The sequence below is a fragment of the Pieris brassicae genome, chromosome 7 (assembly GCF_905147105.1).
Source record: "Pieris brassicae chromosome 7, ilPieBrab1.1, whole genome shotgun sequence".
In the NCBI taxonomy this organism is placed as follows: domain Eukaryota; kingdom Metazoa; phylum Arthropoda; class Insecta; order Lepidoptera; family Pieridae; genus Pieris; species Pieris brassicae.
The window spans coordinates 4,032,614-4,047,354 of NC_059671.1; the positions used below are offsets into that span (position 1 = coordinate 4,032,614).

General features: G+C 32.4%; 1 protein-coding gene across 2 annotated transcripts in view; it reads left to right on the plus strand.

Moving 5' to 3' along the window:
• Positions 1 to 14,741, plus strand: part of LOC123712106 — a 102,613-nt gene that overhangs the window by 47,520 nt on the left and 40,352 nt on the right. For both annotated transcript variants that reach the window (XM_045665059.1, XM_045665060.1), the window contains exon 3: positions 6,069 to 6,118. The gene's annotated coding sequence lies outside the window, so the exon portion shown is untranslated. The remainder of the gene's footprint in view (positions 1 to 6,068; positions 6,119 to 14,741) is intronic.

The following is a 14,741-nucleotide window of genomic DNA, read 5'->3' on the forward strand; positions in this document are numbered from 1 at the left end:
GTTATCAAAAACAAATTATCGGATCAATGACAAAGATATGCAAATTAAATGACTTGTGGCGCCTTTAATTTGGCTACTGTTATAAATGCATTTTTATAATAAATGCATTCGTAAAATAGCTAGTATCTCATGTCAGTTTGAAATTTTAGAACCTAGCTAGATACAGTCCTGCGTATTTATTAAAGTCGCTGTAAACCAACGTGCTTTAACTGTATCCATGTGTACAGTACTAATAAACGAATAATTTAATATTTTGCACCTCAATGTAATACTCATAATGATACATGATAATTAGTCATAATACTATTAATTAAAACCCAAACAATAATGTAATTCGTCGCAAGAACAAAGGAACAGAACAAATACTAATTTGATATAATCTCGCCCGATGCAACACTCATCGGAGGAGAATCGTTTTTGTGATCTTTCAGCGCGATGAATGGGAATTGAATGAAGAGTTTTTGTGTTTACAATGCGCGATGAGGATTTTAATAATTTATTAAAAGTGTAATATAAAGTTGATTCGATATTTTTAGATGCTGATTTGTTAAAAACTATTCCCCTGGTTGTCTTACATTCAATATTTTATAAAATTTTCTTCTATCTAATCAAAGCTCTGGTATCAACTACATCAAAGTTACGGCATTGATCTTTAAGTATGCTTGGCGCGAATCCATCAAGCCGAAACAATAGGACAGCTTGTAATTGCATTATGTAAAATCGATTAATCTATATTTAATAATGTATTGGACATTTTGAGTTCATTGTCGTGACCCTGCACTGTTTGTTTAAAAGTATTTAGGCCAAAGAAATCTAGCTTACATTCCGCAGGTCATTAAACTTAGCAAATAGTTTCCTATATATTGCTTAAATTAGTTTACGATTTTTTTGAGAAATGCAATTACGACTTTAATTAAATTAATAAACAAGATTTCTTTCAAAAAAGGTCTTTTATAGTTTTTTTTTAAAACAAAAAACATTTTTATAATAATAAAATATAGATTTCCCAAAAGTTACGCAATGGTAGGACTCACAAGATATTTATAAAATAATAAAATAAAAAAGAGTAAACAGGTTTTGTAGTTTTAACAGCTACCACATATGCTTGGAGCCTTGATGGCATAGTGCTCAAATGTATGACTCAAAACTTGCGATAGTGTTTTTAAATATATTATGCGCACAATTAACACATACGCAACTGCTCTGTCCTAAATCCAAAACCATAAAACATACACCATTTACATTCAAAAACACATATACTACGTTTATACTTAGTACGCCAATACGATAATGTCGAAAATATAATAATGTATTTATATTTAAAAATACAAGAAACACAATATAATAGCGTAAACTCACTCAGCGAACATATAAAGATATCGATAGTACCGGAGACAGCAATTAGTAGGCGCAACGACTTTGTCAACGGGGATCTGGCCGTTGGTTTTGCAAACCAGCATGGCCGTCACACATGATACATTACCTAGTAAATAAAAAAAAGACTTGCAGTATTTTTAAATGTTATTCAATATTCGCTCATCATACAATTATACAATAACGTGAGACCTTCGTACCCGCGCATTTTCCTCAATCATTAAATTAATTAGAACCAAACGATGAAAGGTAAACCACATTATGTACAACAAACAATAATTATAATATTTCATTTGACATTGCCTTGACAGCGAAATAAGTAAAGGTTCAAACGAGTATTGTTCTCAAGACAGTAGACATCAATTACAGAGATAATAGTTTGAAATATATTTAGTTATAACTTGAAAGGCCTTCGTTTAATGTTATTTTGTTGAGCGCGAGGTAAATAAGTTGCCCTTTATGAAGTGGAAACTAAAATTATTCGAAATTCAAAATTCATAATGATTAATTCATTTACGTAACACAATGTACGTCGTACGTATATAAAGAAATATATATTCTCAATTCAAGGGCGTAGAACGGACGAGAAGATCTGCCAATAAAAACTCCGCCACTCTTTTTGATGTTCACCATGTTCCACATGACACCTTAGGTCATTAATAATAGCTAACTTATAATACAACATACTAAGAAAAACAAAGATTTGTCCTCTATGCTGATAGAGGCAGTAGGCATGGTGAAATAAGAGCACACGGTTGCCGTGGGAACAACACACAATGTATATGTGTTTATAAATATGAACTTTACAATGATAAAACACCTTATTTTATTGAAGAGTTCTAAAGAGAACTGCCAGTACAATCTTCGTCGTAGGTTTAGGGTCGTAGGTTTTGTCCCCCGCCGTGGACCAATGGACACTCTATATGTGCGCATTTAATATTCGCTCGTACGCTAAAGGAATTCATCGTGAGGAAACTACCACTAGCCCTAAAAAGTCAACGGCGTGTGTCAGATACTCCTGTGTCCTCCTCCTAGCTGGCCACCTACTTGCCTATTAGATTGACAAAATCACAAAACGGATGCAGAAATCTGAGGCCCAGACATAAAAAGCCACAGTTTATTTATGAGACGTCAACTGCATATGACAATTTTTATTGATATTGTTTTTCCTAAATAACTTCTTGATTATGCCAGTCATTAAATATATTATCATCATGAGTAAATATTGAAAGCTAAGCCTTAAGCTACCTAGCGATATTATTCACTTAGGTATCAGGCGTTGGTGCCCTCCACAGTCACTACTACAGTTTCGAAACTTATATACTAATTACACCTAAGAAATAGCACCCATATATAAGCTGGTACACGGCAAATCAATCCTAATTTAACAGCATATTCAATCAGCGCAATATATTTCAATTTGACAAGCCTGTTCGATTTAACGGATGAAAAATTCGTGACATCTGACGGGGGAGGCGCGGAATGATGGAAAGCGGTATTTTGTCGTCGGTCTGCGATAAACATCAATATTAATTTGTATCTTCCCGCTTCATTGGGTGTCTTCTTAATGTTAATTAGACGAATTTGACGGCCAACGGACGGTTAGGACTTTTACCAATCTCTATACTGATATTAAGGTGCTACCTATCAGTAGATACTTACGCGACTTTTAAGGAGCAAAAAGACATTTTGTGACCGTAATTCACTTTTAAATAGAAAAATCTACAAATAGGTACATTGACTCGTTTGTTTTGTGAGTAATTAACAGTTTTATAACTATTCCTATTTCAACTGAAATATTTATTCTTAATGTATATTATGTCTTTATTTAATTAACGATGTTGTTACTGTAGCATTAATTGGATTACGCTGAGGACATACGAGTAGCGAAGTACTTAGAGATCAAATAAAGGTTAGAATAGATTCCATATTTGTCATCTTAGGTACGAAATATAATATTCTCTTAGCCTCAATTAACTTAAAACTAACATGTTTAACAACATAATAACCGTCACCTTATTACATAATATATTAAACCGTTTGTCATGTAATATAATGTTGAGATAAGAGCATCTTAATTATTAATTCTCTTTACAATAAATACCGAGAACATGTGTTACATTCAACTTAATTAATAGAGGCTTTAACGCCCTTTAACGTATTTGTGAACCAGGAGAAGATACGATAACATTTTAGTCTTTATTATTAACTAATTAGTAAATTTCTAAATGGCAGTGGCTGCAGTGAAATAATAATTAATGTTCGTGTTTGTAAAGGACTCGGTTTGGTAAGATAAGGAACGCATTTGATAGCCCTGATGTATAGTTATTTTTTTACCTAATACAGATACGTACTTCTTATTAGTTGCTACACATAACTGTGAAACAAATGCAGCAGAAGTGGATACCCGAGGATTACTAGATTAAAAAAAGATTGCGTGTTTCTAAGTACACATGTCAGAAGTGAAACTTCTTTGTAAATTAATTATTACTAAGGTCCCCAGTCCCCAATCCCCAGTCGATGATCATGTACCAGTATATGATCACTTCATGTATTTGTATATTTATATTCACACTGTTTACACATTGGATACATGCTAATGATATTAAAAATAAATAAAAAATCTGCGTTTACTGCACTAGACGTTATGCGACAGAATTGCTATCTAAAGTTCTAATATGTAACTATTAAACGAATACATCAACCTCACACTTCAACATCTTTCTCACTCTCTCTCAATCGGTCTCAATTGCTCTCTCCCCTTTCTTCGACAAAAACGCTGCACATCTTCGTGACGTTTCATCCGTAAAAAAACCCTTATGCGCCTAAAGAAGTTTCACTTCAAAAATGGGGAATTTATAAAAACATTGTCAAGATCTTACTTTAACAAGGTTGTATGTCACCATCAAATAGATATAACTATGGGCGAAACGAGCTGTTGATAGCTTAGTTTGATTAGCTGATTACTGTGATGTGTAATTAATGACTGAGAACGTTCAGGTGAGAATGTGTACAGAATAATTACAAGACAATACTATTAACGTAATTCAAAGAGTTACGAGACATCCGTTTTAGTTAGGAAATTCTTAATGCACTTCAATGTCGAGGTGTAATTAAAAATTAGGTTATGGACTGATATGTTATCGGAGATCCTCCGGAAGTTAACTAGAATATTTGAATTTATTTTACAGTCGCTTGTTTCTTCGCGATCAACTGTTTAATGGTTAAATTAATTATACGATTTCGTGGTACAGAAAAATATAATCAAATTATTACAGACGTAATAGAACCACTGGTGCTACAACCTTTTAGGTCTGCCTCATATTTCTGTATCTGTTTCATTGTGAAATCGTCATTTTTTTTCGAATGGGTGGAATGGGTGATCAGTATTCTATGCCTCACACACTTTATTGGTTCTAAAATATGACGGTTACCTCACTATGTCTTTGAGCGTGTGTTAAATGCGCAGATATATAGAAATTACATAGGTGCACAGTCAAGGAACTTACGACCTCAGGGATGAGAAGCTCGCAAGCTGAAGCTGCTAGAATCAGTGGCAAAAATGCCGTCCATAATTTAAGACATTTCGTTTTTAGTAATACCAAAATACATACATGTCATTTCTGTCTATATAAACGAAAAGGACACGTCTTAGAAAGGTTTTACGAATCGTTAATTGTATTGTACGTCCTCTCTTTATAATTGTCTCGTCACAATTTAACAAAATATTATTTAATTAAGACACATTTACGACTAAATAACGTAAGCATAAAACTGCAATCCTAATTAAACTAACATTACAAAACCGGTTCTAAATTGCATCATTGTTTTTCTACTTCAACAGTTTCAAATTAAAATCGCTTTGTGCGCTTAACAAATTTTCACTACGACCTTGAACACTGTCCTACATTCCGTGTACTTTCAGAAAGAGCAATGCGCAAGAAATTTATCGATGGTTCGTCAGCTAGTTTTGCATAATAATAGTACAATAGATCGATTCGTACAAGCTTGTAGCTATTACAAAACATCGAAACACCTCGGGACCGCCCTCTCGCGTCTCATGAATTATTCGCTGTTGCGAATTGTGACAACATCAATTCTGCCCTCATACCTGTTCGCTTCAATCTTTGATGGTTAAGATATACATTATAAACTGCGTACATAAATAAGAATTAAATGAAAATACGCCTCATAAGATCGTATGTATATGTTAAGAGATGAAACTCGGGCCTTCTTTTGGTCCTTCGTTTTATTACTAAGCTGTATAATACAATTTATAAATGAATATATACCAACAACTACAGATATAGTAGTAGAAATATATAAACGATATTAGTATTTTAATATCGAGTATGTACTTGACAGAGAAAAGTGATATTTCTCGTAAATTAAATTCGGTTTCCGTTACAATAATAACAATTGCGAATAATTTCCGTTAAGACTTTTATTAATATGGACTGCGCCCAATAAGTTTGATTATGAAAGACTCAATTCCTTTTTCAAATAAATTGAACAACAAAACGCGAAGTCGGGGACTTCATCCTGTCGAGTCGTAAAATTAATTTCCTTGAACGTTCTCAACCTAAGCATATAAATGTCGTGAAATCAAGACGTTAATTTAGAAAAGTGTATTTTCTTTGTGAATAAATAATATCCCTATTAAGAATTATATTCAAAGGAAATTTTATTTTCAGGCCGCCTAACTTCGTGAGAGCCGTCTTCAGTACGAGTGCCCTTAAGAAACGTAAGTTAAGCATGTTTAACTAAGTACTAGATAAGCTTATGGAATAAATTTATATTTAGAACACAACATAAAACATGTAGATTAGGCAATCTTGCTTGAGCAAAGTTGCTTTAAGAAAATATTTATTACTGATCAATTAATCGTCGATTGGACTGGAATTTAAATTAAATGGACGAAAATTATTTTACCTGAAATATGTTAAATAATAAACTTTACGTATTACACACTATTTATTTCTATAATTGAAATCTATGTTGAAAACTTAAGCAGTAGACACTGCGCGTTGGCACTAAAACTACAAGTGTATGAAACTGTAAATTAACGCATATCTGACAAAACTGTCGGAAAATTTATATTTGCGCATACGCATATGTAAACTGTAGAATTCATGACATACATGTCTTCTCTTTCTTATGATTGGTTTGCTAAGTTCCTTAGTCGGAATCATTAAACTAAAATTTGGATGCGTACAACAAATTCGGGCTTAGCAATTTAAAGTCCTATTTAAAAAACAAACTAAATGAAGTCATTTTGTTATGACATTTTTTATGTATTCATTCCGTATATTTTAATATAATTTTAAATTCCGACCAGGACCTTACATTCTTGTTCGAAGTGGATTAAGGGTTTATCGTTTAATAGTAACAGCATTTACCGTGATACAGCAATTACTGGGAATCAGCAAAATCTCTTTCAAATGGACACAATGGGCAACTTAAATTAAACGACCAAATTTAATATTGATTAAAAATGCATTACCGATATTAAATGGAACGTTAAAATGAGTGTAGTAATGACAAAATTAATTGCACAGAAGTTAATCACATACTTGTGTTTTGTATGCCATTTTATTATAAACAGAAAATTGTTTTCATATACATATACAATAAATTCAATCGCCTACGACTTTTTAGATTAACACCTTTCAAACTCAGTAGATAAATTGGACAAAAAGTTCACATTATCGCCCAACTATATATACCCTATGATGGATTATCTATAAATAAACATATGTTTATTGTAATAACTGTTACTTACTTACCTCCCTTAACATGTTTCACTGCGCTAAGGGAAGCTATAGAGACACGAGGCTTTATAGTGACGCAATCTTCAGAAGAAGATCGTACTGTGACTAAGTATAATCAACGAGATCATGTTGTGAACTCCGGATGTTTACTAATGTATTACGTATGCAATTTAGATTTGCCCGTACTAAAAATAAATAAATAAAATTAAATGAGGTCTTAACCCAAACATTAACGGCGTGTGTTAAAGAAGATCTACTGTCTATAAATAATAAATATCTTATCAATAGAGTATTTCTCTCAACTTTTGTAAGCTCTGCACTTCTAGTGACTTCCGTTAATTATGTCCTTAATACTATGCGTCATAGTAACGATATAAATATATTAATCGACACCTTCACGCTTGTTGGTTGTATAAATTAGCGCAGTGTCACCGTGTTGTGACTCAGCTTATAAGAGATTATTTAATTCATTCAATTTATATTTTATGCACTATAACTATATTTAGATGTACAATTATATAAGATGAAAATAAAAAGTTTTTATTACCGAAGGTGTTGAGGTATTCAAGACATTTCTACTGTTTAGAGTATAAGGGAAGTTATTGTGGGTGACACTGCGCATTTTACAACGCATTTTTAAATCGCATTTTATTATAACGCCTTTCTCAGCCGGCAAGTATGATCAATGATCAAACTCTAAACCAACAAAACATATAATATTTTTACTAATTGGAATCGACCTCTATTACAGCGTATGATTAGATAATCATATGTATATACAGTGGACTGTAAAGTGTGTGTTTAAAATTTATATGTATTGAATTTCAGGAGTATCTTTATAGTAGATTTGCACTACTTGCCTATCTTATTTAATACATTTTTTTTTCTTTACTCACAGTGGTTGCGTGGAAGAGATCGCTCGTAAGCGATAAGGCCGCCAGTTGCCCTCCTTTTGATTTAATTATGTTAATTTTTATTTTTATTTTGTAGTGTAACGAAGTGTAAATAAAATAAATAAATATATGTATGAGCAAGCTGCACTAGAGAACTGAATATATAAGAGGGTGAGATGCAAGAACCTAACAACCCTATGGATCCCTAAGCCGTAGTCGTACCCTAACACATAAATAGTGAATATATAAGAAGTGTCTGCACCAAGAACATAAGATAACAGACGTAGTCTGACGGGTAGGATCAAAGGTTCGAGGTGGTGGGATCTCAGAGGATATCGGGCAGGCTCACCACGATAATTAAGGGTTTGAAATAGTCTTCGCCACTTTGAGAGGAAGCGAGAAATGAATAAGACTGAGCAATATTCAAATCAAATATAATTAAAAATCACTCTTAAGCTGTTATGATTTGAAAACACGTGAACCGTGTTAGCAGTTGGTTGATGTTCAATATTAAATCTGAACAAGTGACTTTAGAATAAAATGTCATTGTCCTGGCCTCCGAAATAGGAAATTTCCACAGCTCCATGTACTTTGCCATTTCACAACTACACACCTTGCGAACGACAATATTTATGAAATTCTAAAATATTTCAGTTTGCAATATTTTTGACATAGGGCGAGAAAAGAGGCTCTTAAAAGGCCGGCAACGCACTCACGTGCTCTCTGGCATTGAGTGTTCATGGACGGCAGTATCACTTAACATCAGGTGAGCTTCCTACCCGTTTGTTATATAAAAAATCTAAGTAATTTCGCAGCAAACATTGTCGTTTTCTAAAAATAACATTAATATTCTTAATACATCTCAAACAATAACCGAAAAGCTGTTAATATAATTAAGTATCGGCAACTTTAAGGACTCCCCTTCAATATTCCGGGCTCGAGGATAAATGGATTAGGGTAAACAGCATAAAGAGCCTTTTGTATCCCAAATTAAATGTCACCAACGTCATTATTCAATGTTGCGACACGCACCGGCCGAGTGTCGCTCTCGATAACCCTATGAACTTATATTGTGTAATAATTAAGCAGTGTTTTAGATTTATAAAAACAAGATCAGTTCCACTGCTATAACTAAAGCACTGACATGTCTCTTCCAAGACGTGACGAGAGACCGAACCGCTGAAACAATTGATTTTTGTTATGTAAACTTCAAAAGCGACGGCGCTTTAGAAATAAACGGAAGCCCGTGCGAATGGATCATGAAAAATTAATGCGTTCTATCTGTCAAATCTATCTTTATCGTATTGATGTTCTACTGGAAATAACTTTCGTAAAGTTAAAGCTTAAGTTAAGTTAAAGGGCCGCAGACACATTGAGAATGTAAAAGTAATGATCGCGCGTTTCGTGTCGTCAAACGGAGAGACGGATCGCATCGCGTGTCTGTGATTGGTTTAAAACTTTGACGTGTGGAATTGACCAATGGCAATGAAACAAAATGCGCTAGTGTTTTATCTTTCAATTATCTTTTCATCGCTGCGTAACATATTAATAAAACGAGAACGAAAGAAGTTTTCGTTTCGTTCAGTGTATTCTTAATACATTCTTATTATTATATAAATATTTCCCTATTTACTATAGTAGGTACATGGATAATAATTAATATATTGTTAATAATATTAATTATTGGGAGCTTTTCCTCAAACCTCGGAAACAATTAATATCGACGTCACGTGTAAAAGGCGTTTAGAAGCCACTCATTAATTACAATCGTAACGGCTGTCGAAGGCTCTCATATTAAGAAGATATTTATGACTAAAATATACCTAACCGTGTCTATAAATTATGTGTAAAGTTATACTACTTTTATAATATACAAAGTTATGATGCTGCAAAATACTAAAAAATATTTGTTTAAATAAATATAAATAAACATATATGTTACATTTATAAACCACAGAGCATACTAATGGCTTAAAGGTACTAAACTTTTGGGTTAGTGAAACTAGTGTAGACAATATAGTATCGAAACATGGTCGAACACTAAGTCTGTTAAAGAACATTATCTATTTAATAGTATTGTGATGTAAAGATTTCAATCAAAATATAATTATGTATTATTCTAGATTATAGGATTCATTTGAGTCGATCTGTCTTTGGTGGACTTTATTCATTATAAGTTTCAAACCCCATTAACATACAAGGTAAACAGCTTTTAATTTTACATTCCGAATTGGTCAAGTTATTGAAATTTTTTACAATTTCTAAACACAACTTATATAAAAATGCAGTCTTCAGAATATTGCAATATATGCCAACCATAGCCTTAAATCATTCATCATTAGCCGTGTAAGACAAAGCTGAAGTCGCGCAAATGCACAACTCAACTCGCTAACAAATACCGGGACAGTCCAATCATGGGGTCTCAAAGTCAAAACGTACAAACGACTAGGTGTTGTGTTAGTCTGTGCAAGTGTTTGTAAAGGGTACTTCAAACCCAAAAGTATATATTATAACTCGGTATTGTTTATTAAGCATGCAAACGCTTTATTCATATAAATTAATTTTCTATATTGTGGCTTAAAAGTAACAAAAGCTTTTAAACACCTCCCATCCCAACTGGCTTGGATGAAAATATTTATAATCTATGCCATAGATAATTTTTATATTTTTCAAAACAATGTTCTAGATTAAAATTTCGTATAGGACAACACTTTGGCAACTGTCGAATTTCTTAAGGTTCGAATAAATATTGTTATATTGTTGGGCAGCAAGCTCATCTGATGTTTGTCTCTTGATGTCGCCGGCGTTTTATGAATTTGTATATTCTTGAGGGACCCTAAGAGGGCAGCTGGTTCCTCATCGTGCGTGGTTAAAAATAATAAAAAGACTCAGTTCTGAAACGACTGAGGTCGAGGTAATATTTTTTTATGTAATAGAAGCAATCGGGCTAGAGGCTTATCGGATCTTAATAATATCGTCGTCAATCGTAATATCACCATCTATGGTGTATGTATAATGGTTCGGAGTTAACAAAATAAACTTAAATTGAATCAGCAGTTCATAGCTAGTAACACCGTAGTTTATGTGTAATAAAGTTAATGTCTAGCAACTTTGATGTTCGTTCTTCGATGAAGAGGCGTGATCACGAACAAGAAACTTAATTTTGCAATATCATTGTTTATTGTTTGCCAATCAATAATGTACATCGTTAAAACTCTAGCTATCTCTGTGGGAATCCGTTCGATTTACAAGGCACTTCCTTTCCACTAACGATTTATGGACGCGGCTCCCACCTGTGCACGTTACGCGTACAATATTGAGCCCTAGTATGTGGCTATATCAAAAAAGAAGAATAGCAGGCCTCCATAGAAGCTTTTTACCCTATTAACATATTACAAAATATAAGTCAATACATACAAGAAGTTCAACTAAAAATAGTTATGTTACTTTCGGAAAATATACACGTTTCCCTTACATTACTCAGAATAGATAGGATGGTCATTTAACAGCGACATCTATAATCTAAGGCTGGAATTAAAATGACGTTTAATCCTGAATCCATGCAAGCAGCTTATAAATCCCCTTTTTATGCTGTCATTAAATGACTAATAATATAAATAGCAAGTCGCAAATGAACAATGTCAATTGTACATTCCCATATCATGTGGTTTTTGCATAATTATTCATGCTGAGCGAGTTTCAATTTGTTCACGGGGTTTGTGGTTCATATTGATTGGGTTAAAATGCCTACATTCAATATAAAGTCTCATAAAATGCATGCATGCACTATTTCATATATTTATTTTCACTTCGTTACCTTAAACATACATGTAAAAAACAGCTTACATAAGTTATTACGGGCCGCCTAACAAGCGATTTCTTCCAGACTGACTTCCCCTTCAAACACACCTTCAAATGAGCGTTAAGTGCATAAATAATTAACAAAAAACATTATTATTACGTGTTCACACGAGAATTATACTAAACTGAACTAAAACCTAAAAAAAATAACAATAAAAAAGTAAAAATTATACTTAGGGTTTATGTTAATATACATATAAAGGAAGAAGAAGAAAATAAATAGCATCATTGTTTTACGAATAACCAAGAATTCAGCCTAAACGCTCTTTATAAACTTAGTGGGTGACCAGCTGCCCAAAATCGTACCAAGTAATATTTTCCTGTCAGAATAATTTACATCAGATGTAACATAGTGAAACATTGAAACAACAAATAATTACAGAAGTATATTGTTGGACTCAATCTCAAATCATATTACAAAGTACAAAGACATTCAAATACTTGATTCAAGTTTCAACTTAATTTGAGAACCTTCAAAGGCTTCTTAGATTTCACATACTCGGAATAATAATTCAACTTTCAAACATACAACTAAGCCTTATGTTATTCATAAGTTCGCCGTTACCTATAAACACAGTATTATGTATATATTTTTATTATACATTTATCTTTAGTCTAATTCCTCGGGAATTAATTCAGAACGCTTCAGGCTTCGGCAGCAATAAATGTTCTCTTTTGCCACGTTTGTCTCTCCTTAATAATCAAAGATCCACTATAGCCAGAACGCGGGAACAATTTCTCTTACTTCTACACTTGATCAGAATTCCCATCCGATATATGTAGGCAATTCATCCTGAACTCGCGATAATAAATTCTAAACAAAACTTATTAATAAGAATGGCAAATGCAATTTTAGAAGGTAAACAAGATAACTGCAGCTTTATTTAACAAACGTTAATACATATGGTACAAAATTATATATATTATATATAGGTTATTTATTTCTGTAAACATAAATAATTAATACATTTATATAAACAGAAAGCGTTGTTTAAAATATTGTTTTTGGATCGAAGGACTGTTTTAAATTACTTAAATATTATAATACAATAAACTCTTTCTAATGCAGTACTCTGTGTATTCCATAGTTAAATTTAGGATTTTGTAGCCGATCTAAAGCGGCCTTTAGAAATCAATAGTTTTAATCAATAAGTAAAACACAATTTTAACCTACTCTGTACATACAAATAAATACACTAAAACCAATTTAAAAGTTTGGACCCTGTGGGTCCTTAATGCTGGCAGCTTTTCTTTGCTGTATTCGCGCTTCGGTTATTGTTAATTTGGCCAAAGCATTGTATTAGTAATGGATCTTAGAAATAATATTAATAACGTTTTTGAATTGCTTTTTAATTCAAATACAAATTTGAGATTGTGATTTTTCATTTCTTGACCAACAAAGTCTAGTAGCTAGAAATATATACAAATAAATAAATAAAACTTCTTCAGCAGATACTGAGAGAGACCATAACTGCTGCGGTTTTAAGAAATAGATGTATTATCTTACGATTATCGTTACATTCAAATCACTCCTCTTTATAATATTTACGTAAATAAAACTTCGATAAAATTATCAAAAATGCATATTGTTAATTTAAATATTATTGTGCTACGAATAGGGCTGTAATGTCTACAATATACTAGAGCATACCGCCCTGTTTTAAACAGAAGCACTTTAAAGCCATGTTGGCTTTTAATGAACTTACAAGGTTTTTAAACATAGATAAGGATGATCTATAAAATAATTATGGATGTAAAATATTTGTTTCATTTTCGTTAGTGTAAGTAGATAAAATTTTAGAAAACAGCCCTAAATTTATCCATTTATCTGTTTAATTACTGAACTGAAATAACCAATTAGACATTTGTAATAATTAAGTTTAATCTATGAGCGTAATAGCAGGTTCGCCTTGAAAATTGATTTCTATTCAGCATTATTCACAAACTGTGCTCGCGATTAAGTAAATGAAGACGATCAATAATAAATCGCCAATTTGCAAGGAACGTTCAGATTGATTTTTTGTATAAAAAAATGTGTGCGTGTACTAGTGTACACACGTAAGAAGTGAAACTTCTATGTGACCTTATTTTTCGAAAAATGATCTACTATATGCAACTTTACAGATATTGGTTAAATAAAGTTGAATTAGATATAGTTTAACAAAAGGCTTTTATTATCATAGACATGAAAACAAATAATACAATTACTTCTAAGATTATTGCATAATTTCATTAATTGTAATAGAATTATTACTATCAATGTTATCGTTATTATATTTTTTTGTTATTAATGGCTTCGAATCTCTTCGAATCAACCGTGGTAGTGACAAGAAAAAGATGGCGCATAACCGAAAAATGTGACGGTAAATGTTCTTCCAACGCCGATAAAGAAGATTCACTTCAAGAACTGCACAGCTATAAAAATATGCATGTATGTGTCATATTAATAACCATATTGTCATAACTGTTATTCAGTTCTAATAGTCTAAATACTCTCCAGCACAATAAAGGCACCTTGTCTTGAAAATTTAATTACCTTCCCCTTGAAAGCATAACACAGAAGTGATCTACAACTTCTAGGAAGGAAACTATTTAACCAAGTTTTATAGCCGGCGTAACAATTGTTTAAAAACATCGTGGAACGCTATGCAGTCGTGATGGACCCCTCGTTATTAATAGGCAAGTTTCTTAAAATGTTTTGAATAATTAATTAAAATTACATACTTTATTCATTTATTAAAACAATAGTACATTATATTATTAAAACAATTTCATACACATGAAGCCACAAACAATAGAGTTGACCGTTATTGAACATTATCACAGGCTTGGATTCAAGTAT